We start from the raw sequence: 20,864 nt of genomic DNA on the forward strand, positions 1-20,864 counted from the left end.
CAGAGATCTGCCTGCCTCTGCCTCCCGAGTGCTGGGATTAAAGGCGTGTGCCACCACTGCCCGGCCAGTTTTAATTATAATTAACGTTAATGGAAGGAGTGCTTTGGGTAATATGTTCTTGGTTAATACATAAGCATGAATTTGTATATTTTGAAAAATGCATATTAAGCAGGCGATGAAAGCTTGTTATAGCAAGTCCTAGAAACAAATTGGCAGCTGAGTTTGACTGTGTTGTTAACTGAGGAACAAGTCCACATGTCCTCTGTGGTGTTCACTGACGTCATAGGCATTCTTTGTTGTTCTTTCTCTCTCTCTTGTTCCTCTTCCTTCCTTTCTTCTTTCCTTCCCTCCTTCCCTCCCATCTTCCTTTCTTCTTTCCTCTCCCTCTCTCTCCTTCATTCCCTCCTTCCTTTAATTTATTTTTGAGGAGACAGGGTCTCACATAGGCCAGGCTGGCTTTAAACTTCTTGTGTTGGTGAGGATGGCCTCGTACATTTGAACCTCTGGACCGACTCTGTCAATCCTTGATGGACAGATGCTTGAGGCATGGGGCATATTACAAGCTTCTGCTGAGTTTCTCTGGAAACAGCAGTTGGCCTCCCAGCACCACTGACAATCAGAGAGCTGTGAACTAGAGCATGTGGCTGTGATTTGAAGGCCTCCTGGGTGGCATATGGCATTGCACAGGGTCACACTGGCCCAGTCTTATTCTATAGCCTTAGTTGGATGGTGGACTAGAGAACATCTCATTAAGTGTGCAAATTGGATCATGTGAAGTGGGGTTGACTACTTGAAGGAGAAAGATTAAATTTCAAAAGAACCCCAGAGAATGGGTCAGCGAGAACCACAGGAAGGCTAGACATGATTTTATTATACACATAGGTTGGAGCAATGATGGCAAAATGAGGAGTGAGAGAGGGGAAAGGAGAGAGAATGAGAGGAGGAGTGGGGAGTAATGTGAGAAAGAGAAAGTGAGCTAAAGAGAAATGAGAAAGAGAACAAGAGCATGATGCCCACTGACTCGAGCAATGCTTGGCACCGGCTCATCACTAAGTAAATGTTGGCTTAATTAGATTAACCTATCACAGACTCTGTGAAGAGATCAGGCCGGATCTTCCAGTAACTTCTTCACAAAGGCACCCAAAGTTAAGACGCGACAAAACCTGTAATTTTCAGCTGTCCTCCGTGCTTGGTGCCCCAATTGCTTAAAAACATCCACTTCCAAGCAGAACTCCCAAGCTCCTTCAGGAGAAAAAAAAGCCCCAAGCTGACAAGCTGGCTGCCTCCTCAGCCCTTTTATTTCCTCTTGCCATTGCTGAGGACAACTGTGGGAGACAGTGAGACAGCTTTTAATTTAGATTTGGGGACTGATTGTGCTGGGCCTGGTTCTCATTTATTGTTGACAAAAGTTCCCTGCACTCATAAAATCCTCCAAGATCACTTAGTCATCCCGGACCACGTTCTTCCTCCTCTTGCTGTGGACACTGTTGGAATAGATGGACACACGCAAATTATTGACATGTAGGATGCTTTGAGTGGGAAGCATGATTAAATTTCAGGAGATTGGATACATGTGGGGGGATACCTTGTTTACAGCAATCCTTGGCAGAGGACCAGAAAGGGCACAGTTGTTGAAACTTGTTTTGAATCTCCCTGGAATATGCAGTTCATATTCAGATCAAGTTCTAGGAGTCTCTGGGTCCTATGACTTCTTGACCTTTATCTATCAGTTATTTCTTTCCTTATTCCACCTCATTCCCATCTGTGTTTTCCTTTAGCAAAACATAGTTAAATTTTTGATTTGATTTAATGAAATCTTACTTTATTTTAATAAAATTTTAATATAATTTTATAAATGATTTTAATAAAATCTAAACAGACTAGAGCACTTGCTAACTGAAAAGCACCCTACATACCAGTTCTGTGAAGGATTTTTTCTGTCTCTCCTCACTTCAACATTTAAGCTAAGTTCAGAGGAAAAGGAGAACAGGGACTCCTAATGGAATGGCTGTAGTGAGAGCTGCGGGCACACCTACATCAAATGGCAGAAACTATCATTTTGCTTTGTCTTTTTCAGTTACCTGTACTATTGTTTGATTATAAAATCTACTTTAAAATCTGGAGCCTTCAAAGACAATCTTTTGGTGTGTGTGTGTGTGTGTGTGTGTGTGTATGTGTGTGTGTGTGTAGAGAAACAAACTCAGGATTAAACATTTAATACAGAGAAACATGAACCCTTTCTACTTGTATGCCATGGGGCTACTTTCATTGCTATGAAATTAAGATAATGACAGCTATCCAGGATTGAAATACCAGTTAAATGTTCTAACGTGTCATACTCTCAGGATGGTGTATGTGACACAGCAAAGTCTCAATTATGGTAGTTATCAGTGTTATCTAGTAATGAATTAGCCTAGCTAGCAAGATTTGGAATTGTAACCATGGTGATAATGGTCACATTAAAATATCAAATATAAGACTCTTTCACGGGGCTGGAGAGCTGACTCAATGGTTAAGAACATATACTGCCCTTGAAGAGGTTGGATTTCCAGCACTTGTGTTGGGTAGCTCACAACCGCATGTGACCTTGGCTCTTGTGGGCATCTGACAGTGTCTCTGGACCGTGCAGGGCTCACCCTGCAGGACCATGCAGGGCTCACCCTACAGGACTGTGCATAGACTCACACAGTCACAGACATTTTAAAAGGTATTTGTTTACATTGATCAGTTGATGATTTAGTTGTTGACTTCAAAACATTTGGAATCCACATTTCTGCACCTCATCACGACTTGCCGTTTTACCCAGGGATTAGCAGTAAATTTAGACTCTCAGGAAGACACGATGGAGTGATGGCTATTTAGATCTTCAAGATGGCATTCCCAGTCTGTGCCTCACGAACCTGGCATTTCATGAGTTGTTAAGCTGCATAGCAGTCAAGAGGAGATCTTTGGTTGAACACATTTTGTAGAAAGTTCAGGAAGTAAATGCACTGACCTTTGTCTTCTGTTAGTAAGCTTTTCTTTTTTGCTTGCTTGCTGAGTCTTTTTGAAGAGCGTTTCATCCTAGGAATAAAGCCAGAGCCTCAGGCATGCTAAATACATGTGCTAACACTGATGTGCGCTTCGTCTTTTTACCCCTCCTTCCTTTGCTTCACAGCATCCATCACACAAGTAAGCCTGTTCTCTCTAATTCTATGATGTATCCTCTGGCATTTCCACTTCTGGATCTCCTCGGTCACCCCTTCCTTACAGCTTATCCTGGGCTGCTGATGCAAGCTGTTTGCTCTTGCCCTGAGCCTGGAGCCACTATGTAGAAATATCTTGTACCCTACTTAAAGTGATCCAGATTTCCCATTGTAGTTAGATGTTTCCTTGCCCTGTCTTCTATGACCTCATCTCATGTCTGTCCATTCAATCTATTTTGGTACCATAGGTCTCACTTTTGTCCTTTGGTGTGACAATCTCACTGGTGGCTTAGTGTCTTTCTGGGGATTTGTGTTGGTTGGATTTTTTTTTTGTCCAACCTTAAAAAAAAAAAAAAAAAAAAAAACTTGTGTCATCTGGGAAGAAGGAACTCCAATGCAGGAAATGCCTCCATCAAATTGCCTATGAATAAGTCTGTGGGGCATTTTATTGACTAATGATTGATGTGGTCTACTGCAGGCAGTGCCACCCCTGGGCATGTGGTCCTATGTTGTATAATAAAGCAGGTTGAGCAAGCTATGGAGAGCAAGCTAGTAAGCACTGTTTCTCCATGGCTTCAGCTTCACTTCTTGCCTCTGGGTTCCTTTGTGTGAGTTCTTGCCCTAACTTCCCTCCAAGATAAACTGTGACTGGACTCAACAAAGAACCATTTCCTTTTCAAGTTGTTTTTGGTCATAGTGGTCTAGGTTAACAATAGGAAGCAAATTAAGACAGGATTTTCCCCTTCCTGGAGAATCTTTCAGAGTTCCTTTATGGAACACTATCTTGCTTATTTGTTTTGTAGTCAAGTAGTATTGAGGTCCAGCTTCCTGGTTGGGGCTTAAAGAGTCATTGAACAGTTAATAAAGTTGTCTCCTGAGCTCCAGGTTGCAAGCAAAGGGACAGACAGGGAGAACAACACCCATGATCACTCATTTTTACTGTAAAATGAATAGGATTTTGCTTTATGAGTAACAAGATTTTTAGGTAGAACTTGCAAAATTAAAATTTGTCCCATTCATTTAGGGTAGTAAGTGAGCACAAAATTGAATATGAAGTATTGTGAAATGTATTTCTAGATATTTGATTAATGTTTTTGGGGGTCCTGCAGCAATTGACAAAATCATACATTAAATAAAAGGCCTGTTTCTGATTTCATATTTACCTTGAGAACACACACGTGTGTGTGTGTGTGTGTGTGTGTGTGTGTGTGTGTAGCATATCTTCTTAAATCAGCTAAAGAGTAAAAGTCAGATGAATATTGATTTTTCAGAAATTTTAGATTGGACATATAAAATGTTTAATGTAGTTAAAGTTAATTCCTTTGTTGGTCAGAAGTTAGTGTAGTAATATTTGATTCTTATCTCATTTCTACTTGGTATTTTCCCACATAAATTCTGTTTTTTAAATTTTTAAGAGCACTACAAACCTTTTCAAATGGAATATTTTAAAACTTTATTATATAACACAAAAATATCTTGGCTTCAATACTCATTGCTTGTACGAGTTTTGGGAAAATTACTTAGTCTTTTTGAGGCTGACTTCCCTAAAGTCAGAATAACAATATTTATCTTTCAGACTATCCCCAGGATTAACTCAAATAATCTAGGTAAAGCTTCTAACTTCCTGCTAGACAAAAACAGTTTCTCCCAAAGGCTCGTTGATTCCTATGCTGCTTCTCTGTGCTCTAGTCATATCCCTGGATTGGGCATGCGCTTGTGAGATTGGGGGTGGGGATAACAGCAGGAAACAGGCCTTCTCCCTGACCTGTGGTTGAAGAGGCCCTTTGCATTCCAGACAAGTAGTGCGACCTGGAGTTTGATGACACAAAGTTGTAATACTGGAGGAAAAAAAAATCTATCAATTACACACATTGGTGAGGGTTCCAAATTCAAACTAAAAATGGGCCACACGAGTGATTTTTTTTTTTTATGGGATGTTGGTGTTTAGAACTCAGAATTTCAAAGCTTGAAAGCATCATGACCAAATGAAACAGATTTCTCCTTTGCATGACTTCTCAGAGGATGCTTCCTTGTGAACAGATACTATGATTTACAAAGAAAACCTTTTATAGTTCTGTACACAAATCAAGTTTAGCATACATTTGCTGATTTAGGGAAGTGCTATATAATTTACTGCATTATTACAAGATGAAAACAGTTTCCATGTGAGGTCATTATTTTTTGCTTGGCTGTATTTTCTGTGTGAGATTCTTGTTGGACTCAGCTGTGTGTGATTTTAGTAGGCAGGTAAGGGGTGTGGAGGGAGCCATGGGGAGGCAAGGGAACTTAAGTTCTACTTTGTGATGAAATACATAGGGAGTAATCCTTTTCCTTTGGAGGGACATGAATTACAGGGAATTAGTAAACTAAAACAATAAGAAAACCTAGCTTTCAGATAGCGCTCAACAGTGGCAACATCTCAAAAAGTCGCACTGTAAGAGTTTTCAAATTTACTGTTGAGAACTTGGATCATAATTCTGGATTTCACGTTTTCTCTTCCAACATTGTAATTTCCTAGTGCTTCAGTGGATTGCATGAATCTAATCTTTACCCAGGCAAGACAAATCAAAGAAGGGTGAGGTTTTTTTGTGGTGGTGGTGAGGTTTGAAATCATTTTCATGTTGAAGCAAATCAGAAACTCAGTAAAACTGTGAAAAACTGAATGCATTTGGATGTGATTTTATGTATGGATGATAGAGCTGTTCACCGTTCCTCAAATCATACCATGTATCTCCTGTCTACCCTCTACCTACATTCTGCCAACTCTATTATTCCAAACTTTTGTGCCAGGAGCCCCACTGTCTTGAGTCTCTGATGTTGCCCTTCCCATGGTCACCTGGGCCCTTTTCTCATTTACTACTGTTTGCTTCCGTGGGCCACCATACTGGCTTTCCAGGCGTTCGATGGCTTCAGAAAAGCATCCAGTCTGGATTCAGTCCTCCTGTTTTTGCTGGAGGTGGTAGCTCATTAGTTTGCTAAACCCACGCTCATTGGGAAGCTTAGAAGGGACCCAGGAGGCTCTGCTTAATTTCCCCAAATCACACCAATTTGCTAGAGGCTTTCTGAAGGCCAAATTCCATTACTGGACCTAAAATTAAGTGTTTCCGGTCTTTCTCCCACTTACAGTATTTTAACCATTTTCTTACCTTGACCTTAAATTTTGTAAGACTTTGCTTAAGGAACACAGGTAACCAAGGGTGTGTTTTGCCTACCAATAGTGTTCTCATTTAACCTGAAGAAAGTGTCAAGTGCCGAATTGACATGAAGACAATCACAAGGTTAAGAAGCATACTATTTTATCCTGTGTATCTGTTTAGAAAAATGAGCAATGTATAAAGGGAAATTTGTTGTTAAAAGAGCTCTAGGATCCCAGAAAGATCAGAATCCCAGGTAAGGAAAATAATTTTAACTAAAGAAAGTTTTTGTATGTGGTATTCTATCAATATATGGAGAGGTTTCCAGGGGCAACAGGGATTTGATCTGCTCCTAGTTCAATGTCGATTAGCAAATGTCAATTGCTGTTAACACACATCTTTCCTTATTTCTCATTCATACTTCTATGTTGTACTTGAGACCATTTGTTTTTGCAGAAGTTGAGTTTACGGGGAGAAATTCCTGAAATACAACATTGTATGGATAATTAATAACATGAAAATAACGTTTATTCTTCTCCAAAGTTAGCAAGTAATTGAGAACCATCTCAATCTAATCCTGGAAATAAGTTAAATGTCAAGGATTGAACTATTAAGAAAAGACAAATGCCAGGTCTTCTGTCCCTACCATTCTCACTAAAAGATGGTTTTATCAGCTGCTTTTCCCAGTTGGGGAAATCCTTCATTACACAAGCTGTGTTTATTACTGAGAACTGACCTTTCTACTCGTGAAGAATTGAAGACAGAAAGGGACTCAACTTCTCCTGGTGTTGAGAGAGAGCCAAGAGAGAGATTCTGGATGGCTGGGAGAGCGAGCATGCTGCCCCATCCATCAGAAGCTGAAGTTGAGAAGTAAACAGCAGTGAGAAGAGAGGAAGAAAGACATTGCTGGCTTGGAGACAGCTTTGCAGATGGGATCATGCAGCACCACAGCACACCACAGTGTTCAGATTTTAACAACCAGGGGTGGGGAGAAAAGTTAGCCTGAGTAGGGGGTGGGGGTGGGATGGGGAATCTGTCATTTGTCATGTTGCACAGTGGTAGATCAGGGAGAGAGAGCAAGTCATCAGAAAAAGCAAGAGTGTATTCCAGGTATTTGCTTAACCGAGATGAGGATGGCAAATGGCATTGCCAAAGAGTAAAAATAGTTCTATACATTTTTATTTTGAAAAATACTTTAAGCTAGCAAGTTTTTCTTTTAAATAAGATCTTAATTCTGGAGTCGTCATAGATGTGCAAAAATGACAAGGGTAGAGCTTATATGCCCCAATTTTGTTATTAATGTCTCATATTAATAGAAGGGGGTTGTCACAGTGAACTGGTATTGACACATCACCATGAACTGAAGTTAGCATTACATTAAGTTTTTCTAATATATCCTTTTTCTGTCCCAGGCACCGCCCCCTCCCCCCCTCCCCCCCCCCGTCTGCGCGCTCTAGGAAACACACGTAGAGACAGACCAGCACACCGGACCTCCAATCGCTGCTACAAAAACCCTTCTTTAATAGCACCATGGAGACTTAAATACCCTGCAGTCAATGGCCAACAGGTGAAAATCCCATCCTCTGATCCTCTAGGTAAAGCACAGCTTTTAGTAACTTCAATTAGAAGGCTCTAGCAGGGAAGAGCAGCTGAAGGCCAGGACTCAATTAGTCCCAACACTTATATGCCCCAATTTTGTTATTAATGTCTCATATTAATAGAAGGGAGTCATCACAGTGAACTGAAGTTAGTATTAACATTAGGTTTTTCTAATATATTTTCTAATATATCCTTTTTCTGTCCCAGGCCCCTACCCAGAGGTGACAGAACATGAGCTTCTGCTTATTCTCTCATCTTCTTGGTTGTGAGACTGTTGTGAGTTGTTTCTCAGACTGGTTTTTACTGCCTTAACTAAAATTTTTCAGTGTGTGTGTGTGTGTGTGTGTGTGTATTGTGTAATTATTTCCTTCTTATGTAAAACAGTCCATCTTTTAGGGTAGTGCTTTAAAACTCAGGAAATAAACAACTCAATAGCTTTAGGAAGTCCCCGAAACTGACCAGACTCTTTCTCCTCAAGTGTACATAAGCAGTAAGGACTGCTGGGATCCACTCTCAGATCAGCTTCACTGCGTAGAAGAGACAGACCAACTGAGCTGAGGGAAAGAGGCTCAGACCAAGCTGCCAGTCATTGTGCAGTGTGCTCCAGATTTTGCGATATCGTGAGGCTTCACCCACGCTGGGGTGGGCTTTTGATAATACAGATATTTTTGAGTAATTTCTGCTTTTGTAAGTAACCTCTCACCATGCTCCTCTAGCTCACCCCAGAATGCCTCACTGGTTCATCAAGTTGTACTGCCATATAGATTTCCGAAGTGGTTGTACAAGTTTGCACTTCCACCACCAATGGAGGAGCATTCTCTTGGTCCACATCCTCTCCAGCCTGAGTTATCACTAGTGGTTTTTTTTGTTTGCTTTTTTTGTTGTTGTTGTTTTAGCTTAGCCATTCTAACATGTAAAAGATGGAATCTCAGTGCTGTTTTGATTTCTCTGATGGCTAAGAATGTTGAACATTTCTTTAAGTGCGTTTTGACCATTTGAAATTTCTCTGTTGAGAATTCTCCGTTTAGATCTGTACCCCATTTTAAAACTGGGATATTTGGTTTGTTAATTTCTAGGTTCTTGAGTTCTTTACATAATTTGAAAATCAGCCCTCTGTCAGATATGGGGTTGGTGAAGCTCTTTTTTCATTATGTAGGCTGTCGTTTTGTCTTACTTACCATGTCCTTTCTGTTAGGATTCCTGCATTGTACTGACCCTGTCTCACTTAGGCTGACGGCAGTGGGTGCATTGCACACTAGACTGTGTGTATTGAAGCGGCAGCCTCTGCTGCAATGTTCCCACTGTCTGTCCCCTCTCTTGTCGCCTCCACCTCCACCGCAGCTGCCTTGGGCACTGTTGAGGCCGCATGCCACATGCTCAGAGTCGCTGACATTTTCCAGTGGCCTCCAATAGCACAGCAATGGGAAGCACACCAGTGGCACAGCCATAGCCCAGTAGCGGCACAGTAGACTCACACCAGCGGCACAGCAGTGAGAAGCAGATCATGCTGTGAATGGTTGGTGGCTGCCCCTCCGAATCGGTGCCCACCAAAGAGGACTGACTGCGTTCTTGGGAGGTGACCCTGACAGGGCACCCTGCCCTGGTACAGCAGTGAGGAGCCTCGGCAACTGCTGTTCGACTGCATTTCCTTTTCCTTATGCCTGCCCTTCCCTAATAAACTCCTACGTGGGTTTGTTGAGCTCTGCAGTTTACATCTCATAGTCGCAGAAACAACACTTTGATTACAGAAGCTTCTCTGTTTCATGAAGTCCCATTTACTAATTGTTGATCTTAGTTCCTATGTGACTGATATTCCATTCGGGAAGTTGTCTCCTGTGCCAATGCATTTGAGATTATTTCCCACTCTTCTATCAGGTTCAGTGTATCTAGATTTATGTCGAAGTCTTCGATCCACTTGGACTTGAGTTTTGTCCAGGTGATAGATATGGATCTATTTGTGTTGGAGGAGGGCCCACTTGTTCCTCCTGGCTGCCCGGCTAGCTTAGCCCCAAAATAATCACACAGAAACTGTATTAATTAAATCATTGTTTGTTTGGCCCATTAGCTCTAGTTTCTTATTGGCTAATTCTTACATCTTAACTTAACCCATTTCTATTAATCTGTGTATCACCACATGGCAGTGGTTTACCAGATAAAATTCCCAGTGTCTGTCTCCATGGTGTCTCTCTGACTCTGCCTCCTTTTTCCCAGCATTCCATTTAGTTTTCCCTGCCTACCTAAGTTCTGCCCTATCAACAAGCCAAGACAGTTTCTTTATTCATTAACCAAGAAAAGCAACACACAGAGACAGAAGGACCTCCCGTACCATATGTGGATTCTTCTACATGCTGACATTCAGTTAGACCAGCACCATGCATTGAAATGCTTCTTTTGCATTGTTTATTTCTGGCTTCTTTATAAAAAAATCAGGTGTCTATAAGTATGGTAGATTTAGGTCTGGGTCTTCAGTTTGGTTCCATTAATCAACCTGTCTGTTTTTATGCCAATACCATGCTGTTTTTAATACTATAGCTCTGTAATATAGCTGGACAGGGATAGTGATACCTCCAGTAGTTCTTTTATTGTACAGGATTGTTGCAGCTATTCTGGGTTATTATTTCCATATGAAGTTGAATATTTTTTTTCAAAGTCTGTAAAGAATTGTGTTGGAATTTTAATGGGGATTGCATTGAGTCTGTGGATTACTTTTAGTAAAATGGCCATTTTTAATATGTTAATCCTACAGATTCATGAGCATGGGAGATCTTTCTATCTTCTGATATCTTTTCTAATTTCTTTCTTCAAATGCTTGAAGTTCTTGTCATACAGATCATTACACTTGTTTGGTTAGTGTTATATCAAGATATTTTATTATTTCTGGCTATTGTGAAGGGTGTTGTTTCCCTGAATTCTTTCTCAGCTCATTTTGTTTTGTTATTTGTATATAGGAGGGCTACTGATTATTTTTTTAAAATAGTAGACAGTCTTGTCTTGTCCTAAAATTGGTGGAATTGTCTTGAGTTTATCTCCATTTAATTTGATGTTGGTTATTAGCTTGCTGCATATTGCTTTTTGATGTAGGAGGTCCTTCTGTTTATGTGTTGCTTTCATTGTTAATGAATAAAGAAACTTCCTTGGCCATTTGATAGGGCAGAACTTAGGTAGGTGAAGAAGACAGAACTGAATGCTGGGAGGAAGAAAGCAGAGTCAGGGAGAGCCACCATGGAGCTGCCAGAGTCAGACAAGCTGAATCATTTCCCGGTAAACCACTGCCACGTGGAAATATATAGATTAATAGAAATGGGTTAAATCAAGATATGAGAGTTAGCCAATAAGAGGCTAGAGCTAATCGGCCAAGCAGTGATTTTAATTAATACAATTTTTGTGTAGTTATTTCGGGGCTAAGCTAGCCAGGCAGCTGGGACAAACAAGCAGCCTGCCCCCTCCTACAGCTTTTATTATGTTTAGGTATGTTCCTTGTGTTCCTGATCTCTGCAAGACTTTTATTATGAAGGGTGTTGGATGTCAAAAACTTTTTCAGTATCTAATCAGGTGATCATGTGCTTTTTTCTTTCAGATTGTTTATATGATTGATTACATTGACAGATTTTTACATGTTGAACCATCTTTGCACCTACTTGATAAAGTCTACTTGATAATGGTGGATGATCTTTCTGATGTGTTCTTGAATTTGGTTTGCACGTATTTTATTGAGTATTTTTGCATCAATGTTCATGAGTGACACTGGTCTATAATTTACTTTCTTTGGTGAGTCTTTGTGTGGTTTGGGTGTCAGGGTGACTGTGGTTCTGTAAGATGAATTTGGCAGTGTTACTTTTGTTTCTATGTTTGTTGTTCAATAATTTGAGGAGTATTGGTATTAACTCTTCTTTGAAAGTCTAGTAGAATTCTGTGCTAGTACCATCTGACCTTGGGTTTTTTTGGTTGTAAAATTTATAATGTCTACTTTTATTTTTTAGGGGTTATAGGTCTATTTAAATTGTTTATCCGATCTTGATTTAGCTTTGATAAGTGGTATCTATGAAGAAAATTGTTCATTTCTTTTAGACATTTGAATTTTGTGGGGTATAGGTTTTGAAGTATCCTAACGATTCTTTGGATTTCCTCAGTGTCTGTTATGTTTCCCTTTTTCATTTCTGATTTTGTTAATTTGGATATTTTCTGTCTGTCTTTTGGTTATATTATATAAGGGTTTGTGTATCTTATTGATTTTCTCAAAGAATTACATCTTTGTTTCCCTTCAACCCTCTCCCAAGGCCCCATGCTCCCAATTTATTCAGGAGATCTTGTCTTTTTCTACATCTCATGGAGATTAGAACCATGTATGTCTCTCTTAGGGTTCCCATTGTCTAGGTTCTCTGGGATTGTGAATTGTAGGATGGTTTTCTTTGATTTATGTCTAAAAGCCACTTATGAGTGAGTACATATGATATTTGTCTTTCTGGGACTGGGTTACCCGACTCAAAAAACATATTGTTTTAACTCCTATCTTCTGGTCTGTGTGGCCTCAGCTTCTCCCAGTCTTTGTGGTTTATGGTAGAGTGGACATTCTCCCTCCACCATAGATGGAGGATGGCAAAGGAAACTGGGAGGGTGCAGTGCTGGTGATAGGATTGGGAGATGATAGGATAGGATAGTGAGATGTGGGGGAATTGGGTGGGCAGGCAGCCTACCTGGACTTCTCCCAGTTTGCAAGTTCTCTAGTAGAGCAGGGAATCTCTGTCCCAGGCTGTTGGCTGGTAGAATGGGAGTTTCCATTTCAGTTGGGGCCTGGAGTATGGCAAATAGGAAGGTCAGAGACTGGGTATATGCTGGACAGAGGCCGAGAGAGTGGGGAGTTTGGCAGACTACCTGGACTTCTCCCAGTTTTCAAGGTGTCTAATAAAGTGGGGAGTCCTTTTTATTTTTAAATTAATCATTCGGATTGAGTTGAGATAGAATTTAGTTTTGATTTGTGTTTTCCTGTTACTCTGATGGCTAATAATGATGAAATTTCCCATATATATATATATATATATATATATATATATATATATATATGCCATTTGTGTTTCTTATTTTAAGAAATCAAACAGAAACTTAAAATAATTCCTGAATAATGAAAGAAAGACAAACATCAAACAAACACCAAAATAGATCCAGATGTGGTGCACACATCTGTAATTCTAGTAATCAGGAGGCAGAGGCAGGGGGATTGATGCAAGTTCCAGGTCAGTGAGGAATGAGAGTCCTGTTTATCAAATCAACAAAACAAAAAAAGAAAGAAAAACCCAAACAGGGTTGCCAATTTGTTTTTATAAAGAATCAGATAGTAGATATTTTAGATTTAGAGTCAAATTTGTTTCTGTTCTGTAATCCAAGCACAAAAATCAATCACATAAATATAAATAAACAGGAATGGCTTTCCATAATAAAACTTTATTTATAAATTAACTGTATTTATGGGCCATAGTTACCAATACTTCAGTTGTACCACTGAAAATCAAAGAGGAACTACTATGTATACAGCACATACTTGGAAGAGGAATCTGCTCAAAGTGGGCATAGCAAATCAACAAAGTTTGTAGAGAAACATGGGAAGACTCAACAATTAGGCGAGTTGATTTAAAAAAATATAATTTCTCTCTCTCTCTCTCTCTCTCTCTCTCTCTCTCTCTCTCTGTGTGTGTGTGTGTGTGTGTGCACTTGAGACTGTAATGGCACAAATGTGGAAGTAGGATGACAGTTTGTGGGAGGTGGTTTTCTCCTTCTGTAGTGTGGGGTCTGGGAATAGAAATCAGGTAGTCAGCCTTGGCAGCAAGCGCCTTTACCCACTGAACTATTTCACTGGCCCAAGGTAAATGACTTTAAGGGATTTAAAAACCAATGACCTCTTTCTTTCTCTCTAGTGGGAGGACTGGATGAATGCATCTGAGATTCTTATCTTTTATTGGACTTATGGCCACGTGATTTACTTTTTCACCTGCCAACAAGTAGAAGTAGTATGTGCATGCAATATTTAATTTATTCTTTTCACGGATAGAGATTATGATATCTGTTTTATTCTAAGTTGTCCTGTACATAAAGTTATTTGATTTGGTCTAAGATACACTGGCTGAATATTGTATTTGCTGTTGAGACAAGAATTTTTAACATGGATTTTCTGGCTTTTCAAGTTTAATGTTTCAGACTTTAAATAGGAATTGGAATGCTCTATAAATGTAAAATTAAATGCAAAATTTGTGTGAAAATATGCATGTGACTCAAGGTTGTTATCAGCATCCCAAAGAGGTATGTTCCATGTACTAGTTCAGAGTAGGCCTGGTCAAAAGTATTAGAAAAATCTAAAATAAATAACAGTATAGTAAACAAGATGGAGATTTATTATTTCCCTTTCCTGTAGAAGAGACAGGCACATGCAAGCTGATGCTGCTGTCGCCATGAATTCAGGCCACTGTCATCCTCAGCAGATGGCGTTCATGCTCAAGGCTAACTCAGGGTCAGCACGGCTACCCCAGTTCCCCACACATAGGATAAAGTGTTTTCTATAGCCTTCCATTATCTCAGCCCTCCCGGAAGAGCATCCAGAGATATTCCACAAACTCTGCACATGAATGCCACGGATAAATCCTGGCTGCAGAGGAGTCCAGTGGGGTTTCAGTTGGCTATATCCTGAAATAAAGAGCTAGGTCAGTTGGGCAGGGTGCACATTGGAAGTTTCAGAACTCAAAAGCCTGAAATTAATTTCACTGGGCTAAAATTATGATGTAAGCTGGCTCCTCTGGAGTTTGGAGGAAAGAACTGTCACTTGTTTCAAATTTAGTACCCACCTCCTCGGCTCATGGCTCCTTCTTTCATCTTCAAAATATAACATTTTATACTTGATGTTGGAGTTCACATTGCCTTCTCCTTGCCTGTAACTTCACATCTGCCTTCTAAGAATAGCAGCCATATTAATGACCAGGGGTCTCTCTGTATTGCAGATCTTTAGCTTCCTAACATTTTCAAACTTCATTTTCAGATACTCCTTTGTTCTGTAGCAGAATATTACCCCAGCTAGGCTTGTGTCCTTTTCCGCAGACTTTGTGGAGAGGAGATTACCAAGTTGGAGATATTTTACACTGTAGAACCCATCCTATCAGTATCACATACATGTTATAAATCTTTAGATCATTTTAGTCTCTATTGTTCGAAGCTAAAAAGAATGCTGCTAAATCAATGCATGTTCGTGATTGAATTGAATGATAGGAATTAGCATGAAGGGAGTAGAACTTCTGCTCAGGGAAAATTAAATACATCAGTTTCTACATTCAGCAAATATTTATTCAGTATCTACTGGGAACCAGACACTGCAGTACTACTCTTCCTATTTCTGAACATACCTATATTGATCATAAATGAAGCCATATTCACTTCAAGTATCTGTGCTTTGAACCATAGATTCAATTTTTCTCATCAAACCAGTCAGTTGCCAGGTCCTTTTCATCTAGCTTCCAGAATAATACCTATATCATTCACTATGACAAGATCCAAGGCCAAGCTACCATTTTCTTCTTTTATTTTTTATTTATTTATTTTCAGGATCTCACTATGTAGTCCCAGCTGGCTTTGAACTCACCTTCCTTTGTCTCAGCCTCTGCAGGCTGTGATCATAGATGTCTACCACCACAATGCCTGTCTGTTCCCTCTTCAGCTGTTGTGGTGCCTTTGGGGTGTTTCCCTGAGTTGTGCTCAGCTCCCCTTCTGTTCATTCTCATGATACAGAGATAGCTTTAAAAATGCTAATCAATTTCAAAACATTTCTTTAGGTTTTTTTTTTTTTTTTGCTCTTAAGAAAAAATTTAAAAAAATTTTAGGATATATGCTTCCCTGCTCCCATATCCACCCTTCCTGTATCCCAAGCATCCCATTCCTCCGAGCTCCCCCCATTCTCCCCTTCACGCTTTTCTCTCCCCGTCTTCCCTTGGCCCCGTCTCGCCCCACCCTCAAGTTCCCAATTTTTGCCTGGCAATCATGTCTACTTCCAATATCCAGGAGGATTACTATATGTTTTTCTTTGGGTTCACCTTCTTATTATCTTCTCAAGGATCCCGAATTATAGGCTCAATGTCCTTTAATTATGGCTAGAAACCGATTATGAGTGAGTACATCCCATGTTCATCTTTTTGGGTCTGGGTTACCTCACTCAGAATAGTGTTTTCTATTTCCATCCATTTGCATGCAAAATTCAAGATGTCAATTGTTTTTTTACTGCTGAGTAGTATTCTAACATGTATATATTCCACAGTTTCTTCATCCATTCTTCCACTGAAGGGCATCTAGGTTGTTTCCAGGATCTGGCTATTACAAATAATGCTGCTATGAACATAGTTGAGCAAATGCTTTTGTAGTATGATTGGGCATCTCTTGGGTTAATTCCCAAGAGTGGAATTACTGGGTCCTGGGGTAGGTTGATCCCGAATATCCTGAGAAACTGCCACACTGCTTTCCAAAGTGGTTTCATAAGTGTGCATTCCCACCAGCAATGGATGAGTGTACCCCTTACCCCACAACCTCTCCAGCAAAGGTTATCATTGGTGTTTTTGATTTTAGACAATCTGACAGGTGTAAGATGGTATCTCAAAGTTGTTTTGATTTGCATTTCCCTGATAACTAAGGAGGTTGAGCATGACCTTAAGTGTCTTTTGGCCATTTGAACTTCTGTTGAGAATTCTCTGTTCAGTTCAGCGCCCCATTTTTTTAATTGGGTTAATTAGCATTTTAAAGTCTAGTCTCTTTAGTTCTTTATATATTTTAGAGATCAGACCTTTGTCAGTTGCAGGGTTGGTGAAGATCTTTTCCCAGTCAGTAGGCTGCCTTTGTGTCTTAGTGACAGTGTCCTTTGCTTTACAGAAGCTACTCAGCTTCAGGAGGTCCCATTTATTCAATGTTGCCCTTAATGTCTGTGCTGCTGGGGTTATACGTAGGAAATGGTCTCCTGTGCCCATTTGTTGTAGAGTACTTCCCCCTTTCTCCTCTATCAAGCTCAGTGTGTTCAGATTAATATTGAGGTCTTTAATCCATTTGGACTTGAGTTTTGTGCATGGTGATAGGTATGGATCTACTTTCATTCTTCTACAGGTTGACATCCAGTTATGCCAGCACCATTTGTTGAAGATGCCCTCTTTCTTCCATTGTGTACTTTTGGCTCCTTTATCAAAAATCAGGTGTTCATAGGTTTGTGGTTTAAGATCCGGGTCTTCTATACTATTCCATTGGTCGACTTCTCTGTTTTTATGCCAATACCAAGCTGTTTTCAATACTGTAGCTCTGTAATAGAGTTTGAAGTCAGAGATGGTAATGCCTCCAGAAGTACCTTTATTGTATAAGATTGTTTTGGCTATCCTGGGTTTCTTGTTTTTCCATATAAAGTTGATTATTGTCCTCTCAATATCTGTAAAGAATTTTAATGGGACCTTGATGGGGATTGCATTGAACCTATAGATTGCTTTGTGTAGAATTGCCATTTTTACTATGTTGATCCTCCCAACCCACGACTTGACTCTAGAGGGGTTCCCGGGTTTCCAGGGAGATGCCCCCAGCTAGTTCCTTGGGCAGCTGAGGAGAGGGAGCCCGAAAAGGCCATTTCCTATAGCCATACTGATGAATTTCTTGCATATCACCATAGAACCTCCACCTGGCGATAGATGAAGAAAATGACTGAGCCCCACATTGGAGCACTGGACTGAGTGCCCAAGGTCCTGATGAGGAGCAGAAAGAGAGAGAACATGAGAAAGAAAGTCAGGACCGTGAGGGGCGCGTTCATCCATGGAGACGGTGGGACAGAACTAACGGGAGATCACCAACTCCAGTTGGAATGGGACTAATGGAACATGCGACCAAACTGGACTCTCTGAGTGTGGCCGACGTTGGGGGCTGACTGAGAAGACAAGGACAATGGCACTGGGCTTTGATTCTTCTGCATGGACGGGCTCTGTGGGAGCCTTCTCAGCTTGGTCGATCACCTTCCTGGACCTGGGGGGAGTTGGGAGGACCTTGGTCTTAAAATAGAGTAGGGAACCCTGATGGTTCCTTGGCCTGGAGAGGGAGGGAGGGGGGGTATGGGTGGAGGGGAGGGGAGGGAAGGGGAAGGAGGAGGGGAGGAGATGGAAATTTTTAAATACAAAAAAATAAACCATGGAAAAAAAATTAGGGCCTTGTTAAGAGGGGTTTTGCTTAATTCTCTAGCCTTGCTGAATTTCCTTTGTAGTCTCTTGAAAGTAAATATAACATCTCACTTGCTTTAGCCTATTTCCACAGGCTGTGTCCTCTGTCCAAATGAGGTTTCTGCTGTCAACCTCCTTTCTGGGTTTCTTGTGTTGGAGCGGCCTCTCCAGATATCTCAGATCCAATAGACCTAGGGGATCTGGGAATTTGATGCTTTCGTTGCAGCTCCCCCACTTCATTATTGTACATTTAAAAGCCAAGTAGAATGAGTAGCCACAGTATCCGTCTTTTCTGTCGTCACAACCTAGAGCCTTGCATTATGCTTCCCGGGGAATCAGAAAGTAATTAATGACTTGGTAGTGGAGAATTTAGCTGATAACTGTAAAAAAACACATGCAACAATCAAAAGCAAGACTCAGCTGTCTTATTTTCTTATGGACCAGCACTAGCTGATGGAGGACAATGACCTACTTTTGCTTCTGTAGTTAGTGTTGTGCCAGGTCACCTGTTCTCAAACTTTCATGTGTTTCAGAGCCATCATCTGGATGGCTTTTTAAACCACAGTTGCATGGTCTTGTTTTTAGTTTGTGGCTTATGCCTTGTGGTGCCTGAGAATTTTCATCTCCCAAGACTTTCTGGGTCACACTTCTGGTCAAGTTCCACTTGGAGAGGCATAAGTAAAGACTCCAAGGCAGCAGTTCATTGGCAGACAATCCTATCTCTTAGTTGGGAGGAGGTATTTTGTTCAGTTTCATGGTTGTACACAGGGTGAGTTTGACTGAATCCAGGAAGTGACCTGTATAGAACTGTAGGCGGAGGCCACTTGTTTGTTCCTGGACACCCAGATTAAAAATAATCACACAGAAAGTATATTGTTTAAATCAGTGCTTAGTCATTCACTTAAGGGTATTGCTAGCTAGCTCTTTTATCTTTGGTTAACCCATTTCTATTAATCTGTGTATTGCCACATGGCTGTGGCTTACCTGCAAGATTCTGGTGTGTCTGTCCCCAGTGGTGGCTAAATGGCTTCTCTCTAACTCTGCCTACTCTCTCCTCTATCTGCTTGGAATTCCCTCCTTGCTTTATTCTGCTAAGCAACTGGCCAAAACAGATTTATTCATTAATCAATAAAAGCAACACATAGATAGAATGACTTCCCACACAATAGAGTTGTGTCTTCCTGGTCCACAACCTTCTTTTTCTACAGGTCACTGAATGACTATAGTTATAGATCAGGAAGAGTGAAAACCAGCTTGGAAATGTGCTGAGTAAGACCTTGGTTCCCAGAAATTCCTTATATTTGGTTTCAAATTAATTTCCAGTCACAAAGAGGTCAGTTAAAAATGCATTTGTTACCCGGTATGTATGAAGACTATCATCAAACCTTATCCCATTTATGAGGATCTTGGTACCAAGTCTTGGATGTGGAGAGGTATATGGCTTGCTGTTTGAATTTCACTGCACACGATTTAGTTCTGTGGAGCCACATTTCATTTTGTAAATGAGCATCTGAGCAAATGTGTTTTTGCCTCAAACTAAACAAGCAAGCAAAACCACCTCTGGGCTAAAAGGAATTGAATGCCTGATATCCCTCAGTGCTGTAAACCCAATAAAGCTCCCACTTGCCATTGCACGTCGCCAAACAGCAAGGTGCAAATCAACCACCATACATTTCTCTGCCTGGGGAGCAGTGTGCATTCCTGCGTGAGCAGAAGTGAGTTGCAATAGAAACTTAGGCAGCTGCTCTTCCATAGCCCCAGATCTCTTAGGAAAGTGAGAGGAGAAAGAGGCTTTTAAAATAGAACTAACAAAAAGGAAACAGGTGCACAAATAATCATTGATTATTAGCTAGGGAAGGGAGAGTTGGGTCCCGTGGGTTTAATCTCCTTATGTTACAGAGAGAAAAGCCTCAGAGAGGCCAAGTCGCCTGCCAAAGTCATTGAGCTGAACAGGGGAGGCGCAGAACTGGAAGTCAGGACTTCTATCTCTTGGGCAGGTGCTATTTTCATGTTGCCTTATAATTAGTGATCAAGCTCTTATGCCTGAGTTATGTTCAAGATCATCGACAAGTCAAAGCTAGAATATACCTTTCTAAGATTTTTCTCTTCTCTTGTGACAAAGGCCTATCCAGGTTTGCCTGGCGGTAGAAAGCAGAGGACCCATTGTGCCTTCACTTTTCCTTCCTCAGATGTGATTTGGAAGTCAGGGAAGCCTGGGTCCACTTAGACAAATGGAATGTTAGGGCTAAAATTGCTTTTCCTCGCAGATACTTATCCTGTGTTCGCAGCTCTTTGATTAACGTTCAAAACCAGCATATCAAATCATTTAAAAATTTTATCAAAGTCCTTTGGTTGTATGGATGAGAAGCACAAGACTGGCACATTAGAAAGGATATTATTGTAAGAACAGAGCAATTAATGTCATGGATTTTAATATAGCAATTAATGTCAAGGACAAAGAATGATGTGCCACTGAGCCTAAGGGAGATTGGAATGAAAGAGTTCTCAGAGGATCTTACAGTTAGTTAGTCAGCCAATGAATATTTGCTAAATATCAGATACAGATGAAGTACTTGGGGACATAGAACCAAAAATGTCAAAGTCATTTTCTCAAAGAGCTGATACTCCAATAGGAGAACCAGACATGAAACATTCAGATGGGTAATATAATGGTTGTAAACCCTTGAAAATGCTAGGAAATCAAATAGAGAAATACAGCACATCATGATAGGGTAGGGGGG

The sequence above is a fragment of the Arvicola amphibius genome, chromosome 3 (genome assembly GCF_903992535.2).
Source record: "Arvicola amphibius chromosome 3, mArvAmp1.2, whole genome shotgun sequence".
In the NCBI taxonomy this organism is placed as follows: domain Eukaryota; kingdom Metazoa; phylum Chordata; class Mammalia; order Rodentia; family Cricetidae; genus Arvicola; species Arvicola amphibius.